Source organism: Oryzias latipes, chromosome 9 (assembly GCF_002234675.1).
Source record: "Oryzias latipes chromosome 9, ASM223467v1".
In the NCBI taxonomy this organism is placed as follows: Eukaryota; Metazoa; Chordata; class Actinopteri; order Beloniformes; family Adrianichthyidae; genus Oryzias; species Oryzias latipes.
The window spans coordinates 24,751,966-24,758,058 of record NC_019867.2 but is presented as its reverse complement, the minus strand read 5'-3'; the positions used below and the strand labels follow the sequence as shown (position 1 = coordinate 24,758,058).

At 38.3% G+C, this 6,093-nt stretch overlaps 1 long non-coding RNA gene across 1 annotated transcript; it reads right to left on the bottom strand.

Moving 5' to 3' along the window:
* Window positions 1-4,681: 4,681 nt before the first annotated feature.
* Window positions 4,682-5,412, bottom strand: LOC111947926. Its single transcript, XR_002873886.1, has 2 exons — window positions 5,290-5,412; window positions 4,682-5,210 (listed from the first exon to the last, which is right to left on the bottom strand). It is a non-coding gene; the product is annotated as an uncharacterized LOC111947926 (long non-coding RNA).
* Window positions 5,413-6,093: the final 681 nt, after the last annotated feature.

Sequence of the window (6,093 nt, the reverse complement as noted above, 5' to 3'; positions counted from 1 at the left end):
TATTCTAAGGAATACATTTTTTCTTTTTTTTTCTTTTTCTTTATTGTTAAGGTTTGTGGGAGCTCACTGTTGACTGAGGGTTATGTCTTCAAGTTCAGGTGGTCTTGACAGAGATAAACTGAGATTGTTTGGGAAGCAGGACAGGTCTGACACTTGTTTGGAAACAGACGACAGTAGGAAAGTGAAAATGGTGAAGTATGTGGTGGAACTAAAAGTGGTGTTCAATGTGAGAGAGCAGTCAGAGGAGGGGTTTGGGGCATATGAACCCTTTGAGAAGGCTCAAATTGTTCTCAGTGAAGCTCTTTTGTTGTTTTGTTCAAATACTGACCATCTTTATAAAGTAAAAAAAAAAAATCACAAGAATGTGTGGATAAAAGGTGGAGGTATCAGTGACTGAGCCAAGGGATGTGGTAAAAGGTGTGATTTATGTGTGTGCAGATGTGTCGGATAAGGACATTGCTGAAAATATAATTTCAGTCAGACAACTCTTGCTGTAAGAAATATTTATTTCACAACTTAATTTTTCACATTCTTTAAGTTGGCATTCACATCTTTTTCGTTTTGCATAAGGCTCCGTTCAATTCCATGAGAAATTTCCATAAAACTTTCGGGTAACAAAACCCCCTTAACAGAGCCCACAGGTGGAAGCCGGGGAGGAGGGAGGGACGAAGAATGAGCGCTGAAGGAAAGAAAGAGAATGAAAAACTGCGCACCTGGGCTTAAATGGGACGCTGAGCAGGTGAGTTAATTGACTGAACCGCCCTAGGGGAGTAACCTGTAAAACACTGCCGAGTGCCTGCCCGAAATACAACAAGTCGCCATTGTGGGGAAATGGTGGAGGTGAAGTGATTCAGAACTCGTGAAGATGGAAATCACAATGCTCTGGTTTTATTCTCATGTGCAGAGTATTTCTTGGTTGTATAAAAATAAATGTAACTACTCCTCATGTTAAATAACTCATTATTTATTAACTACAACTTTTTAAAGTGACAATTACAGTGGCATAGAAAACATATGCTTGCATAAATCCTTTTAAATTTTGTTTGCTTATTAAAACCCACGATCAAACTGTCCAAGTGAATAAAAAGAAATAACATAAAACTGAGCTAAAATAGATTATATGTAATCAACTAAAAAAAATATTTTAAGACATTAAAAACTTTTATGCTCTCGCGGGCCACATAAAGTGACGTGGCGGGCCACATTTGGCCCCCGGGCCTTGAGTTTGACACATGTCTTACTAGGTAAGGCCCTATGTAAGACTCCCTTTACAGTTCTTCAAATGTCAGCATTTTGGCCACATGCCTGTTGCAGAGGGGACAGACTATGTGCACAGTGTGGGGGTAATCATGATATTTTGAGTAGTGAAATGGCAGCTTTAAAATGCTGCAATTGTGGGGATGTCACATGGCATTGTCAACAGCGTGGGAATATTTTAAGGCCAAGCAAGTTTAAGACGTTAAAGAGCAGTTTAACATATCATACGCAGAAGCAGATAGGCAAATTAATGTGTTTAGTGATCCCAGTACTACAGTAAACACTCCTGGTTGTGGTAGCTCGTCTTCTGAGCTGTCAGCGACTACAATTATAGGTTCAAATAAAATAGTGGTCCAGTCAGAGTCCTTGTTGGCATTTATTGTCGATGTGATGTATACTACACGTGGAATAACATTGAGATCTGATATTATCAATTTGTGACTGAGTCCGCAAACAGATTTCTAGATTTTAGGAATCCCTACAGGATTTCATGAGGGCAAGCCGCTTATGAATCTGAAAGCGTAGTTGACGTGGAAGAAATGTTTCATTTGGATGAATGGTCACTTATTGAAGATGTGGATAATGTTTAAGATATTGCTTGTTTTCTGTTTTGTAATGGAATGCCATAAGCCTTATTACCAATAGTCAAGAAATTAAACAGTTAGAGATTTTTTTTCTTCTAAACTGGATTACTTATGTATACAGGAGACATGGTTACATCCTAATTTGGATTTTATCATTCAAGAATATTATTGTGTGCAAAAGGATAGAATGGATAGGGTTGGAGGTGCGTGTGCTCTGTTAATAAGGGATGATCTACAATTTAAAGTCTGCAAGTGGGAGGGTACTATTGAATGTGTGATTTTACAGGTGTGGTGTATTAAAGAAATTCACTTGGTCAATTGTTTTAATCCGAATAAATCTTTACACTTAGCTGAATTTGTGAATATTCTCAGTTTAACTGGAAAATATGTGGTGTGGGTGGGGGACTTTAATGCATACAACCCATTGTTGGGTAGTTGAAAAAATCATTTTAATGGTTCAGTGCTTGAGGAGTTTATGGATCTTTCTAATCCAATAACTTAACACCACTGCTCCGACCATAGTTGAAATAAATTTGAACAAGGAATCTTGTCTTGATTTAACTTTCTCTTCGCCAGGATTAGCAAGGCTTGGAGAGTGGGAAGTACTGCGTGGAAACCTGCTTGGAAGCGACCACTTCCTGGTTCTCAGTCGTTTTGGCAGAAATCTGGTGGTGGATGATAGGAGAGGTTTAATTTTTCCTGGGCTGAATGGGAAGGTTTTATATATTAAATAGCTGTAGGTTTGCACCAAGTTAACAATGATGGAACTACGGATGAGATGTGGGAATCGTTGGTATCTATGATTCTGGAGGTTGCTTCTAGAACAACACCTGTCAGGGGAAATCCTAAAAATCGTGTTCTTGTCCCCTGTGCGATCATATTCTCTGACTCATCCTATGAATTGTTTGCCATTCATCATGGGGAATCTGAGGCCCGTCCCTACTGGATATTTTGAAATTTTGCAGTGTCTTTATGCGGTGAAGAGTTTGGGATGCAGCATTTTGTTTATCGGGGTTCTAGACATGTTGAGATTGAGGGGAATGATAATTTGGATGCTTTGGCAAAGCAGTCCCTAACCCCAAAGATAGTATTGATGTGCTAACACGTTTGGGTTATCAAGAATGCTTTAGTATATGCAAAAAACATCTGGACAGCCAGTGGCACAAGCAATGGGACAAGGAGTAGAGGGGGAGACTGTTTTCTGACTGTATTCATGTCAGAAGTCGGTAAAAAAGGGCCGACCTGCACCCTTCTCCTGCCATGAAGATTCAATTAAGTCAATTGTCAGAATGTGTTTCTGATTTATTAGTTTGAATTCTAATGAACACCTGTGGGGGGCAGCATTACACACACTAGTGCACAGCCTGCTGGAAACTGTTACAAGAAGACCAGTCAGTATGAGGGGCCGTATAAGACATTATTTATTCTGAACCATTCACATTCATACATTCTTGCTCTCACAGTCATATATACTCTCTTTCGCATACATATATTCTCTTACGCATCCATATATTCTCTCTCTCACATTCATACATTCTTGCTTTCACAGTCATATATACTCTCTTTCGCATACATATATTCTCTTACGCATCCATATATTCTCTCTCTCACATTCATACATTCTTGCTCTCACAGTCATATATACTCTCTTTCGCATACATATATTCTCACTTGCACATCCATATATTCTCTCTCTCGCATGCATATATATTACTTTACACATACATACATTCTCACTCTCATTGTCACTCTTAAAAAAGAATGTATGTATGTGAAAGACAAGTATATATGAACGTGTGAGGAAGAGTTTATATGTGTGTGTGAGAGAGGAGTATGCATGAAACGGAAGTGACTTTGGATGAAAAGGAAGGCACTTTGCATGAAACGGAAGGCAGATGATTTCTCGTGCTCTGGACGAGAGGCCGCCACCTCCCATTTTGAACAGACGCTAACACGAACCAATAAGGCCATCGGAACCTTAAGAAATATTTTATCTTCACCTCAAGTGGTCACAAATCTGTCTGCATCTCTAGAGACACAAAGGAATGTCTCAAATACCAATAATGGTAATAGAAGTGCCACCGAAACAGAAAATCCGTATCCACCTTATTCCTAGCCCCCATGAGCCTTTGCGTGAATTATGGGCGACACTTCCTGTAGACGCTGGAACACGCATTTACATTAAAACAAATTCCTCTTGTTTTCGATCCATAACTACATATAAATGTGGGAAAACCAGCTGTCATTTCTTAAAAAAGGCAACGGTGAGGTGGAGATGAAATATTTGTTAAGGTTCCGATGGCTGCAGGACCCCCGTGGCTACTTCTTGCCGGTTCGTTTTTTTTAAAATAAACTTTAACAATATCTTGCACATACAAAATACCAAACACAAAACTCCACTGTGTGCAAAATACAATCTTCACGTTCGCCATGAGAATGAACAAAAAAAAAACATAATGATAACCATGTAAAACAGGTTATGCAAAAAGAAAACAAAAATAATAAGGCAAAGGAATCTGTTAAAGTTTCAGGAGAGACCATGTTTCAACTGTTCTGACAGCTTTTTTGTTAGTGGAAGATTTAATACTGTTCACATACAAAACCATTTCTTTCTGAAAAACATAAAACACGGTTTTTTTGTTGGCATATTTACACTTGTGTATAAAGTATTTAGCCATAATTATAAGTAAATTAACTACATATATTTTTTCTGCATTAAGTCTTTCTTGTGTAAAATATCCAAAAATAATATGCTCGTAAAATAATCTATAATCTTCATGTGACCAAGGTACCGTCAGTGCAGAGTGGGACCACCAACACAAAAAATGGCTGAGACAATAAAAGCTTGTAAAACATGTAATTTAATTAAAAACTCAAACTCTAAAAATGCAGTTTCACTCTGATTAACAGTACACAGAATAAACAATAAAAGGGAGATCCAGGAATAAAAACAGGAAGGCCGAGCCGACCGCCCGTGCAGGAGGGGAGGGAAAGAGAGAGGCCGTGGACTAAGCCAGTAAGAGGCAGCGCACCTCACTCCACTCCGTGCTGAAAACAACTAAAACAACCCCACACAAGATAAGAAAAAAAACATGCCAAAGAAACTTCCACTACACACTAAAAGGGAAAAATAATAAACAAATACAGTGAGGGAACTGGAGTGAGGAAGACGCTGCCACCAGAGGCCCCCTCACCGACACCACACGCACCGGCGCCCGACTCAGACCTGTAAACCAATAAAATAAATCAGAGTCAACCACACAATAAGTACAACATCACTCTAAAAGCACATTAAAATGTATAAAAAGGGTGGGTAAAGAACACGCAGTGGCTCAAGACATCTGCAATACGTCCAGCCGCTTACAGCATCTAGTTAAAAAAAAGAGTAGAATATGAGTAAAATGTGATCTACGTCCCCCCCAACAAGAGGAGCTTCAGCCATACATACCACCACGCAAAGAGGCAGCCACTGTCTGTCCACTCACTCCCCGTTTCTTATATAGGGACAGACACAGCTGTACCAAATCCCCAATCAGCAAGCCTACACCTGTCACAGGCAGACCTGCCGGTTACATTCACATAGATGAGTTCTTATAAAATGTATCACATCTTTCCAAAATAGTTGAGTGAAAGAGCAAAACCAAAAAAGATGAGGCACAGTTTCTGGTGAGGAATGACAGAATGAACAGTTTATGTCCAGATCTTTTTTAAACTTAGTAAAGAAATGTTTCACTGGATAAAATTTGTGAAGAATGTTGAAAGAAATTTCTCTGATTTTATTGGTGATGAAATACTTTTGTGGCAGGGTCCAAACCTTTTCCCACTGAATTCTACATCCAAAGCTGTTCCAGTATGAGATAACATACGGTTTTGTGGCAATCTCATTTTGAAACAGAGAACGGATACTTTGATTATTCCTGCTAGCTGAAAAACATACCTTTCCACACCACAAGTCTGTTAATTTGGGATTTCTTGCTGGTTCATGTTAGCGTCTGCACTGTAATCCCTAGCGAGTTGACTGAACTTAAAAATTATTTTGTAACAGATTACGCAACAGTTAAGTTATATTATTAAAACTTTTAAGTTAACATTTATTAAAATTTATATTGTCAGTTGGCTTACATTTGTATTATTTCATATAAAAAATATTAAGATTCCTCAACTTATAAAAGAGAGATTATTTACTTAAAGTTTTTAATATTTTCCAACTAAAAAACGCTTTAACTAACTATATTTTTATATTACTCAACTC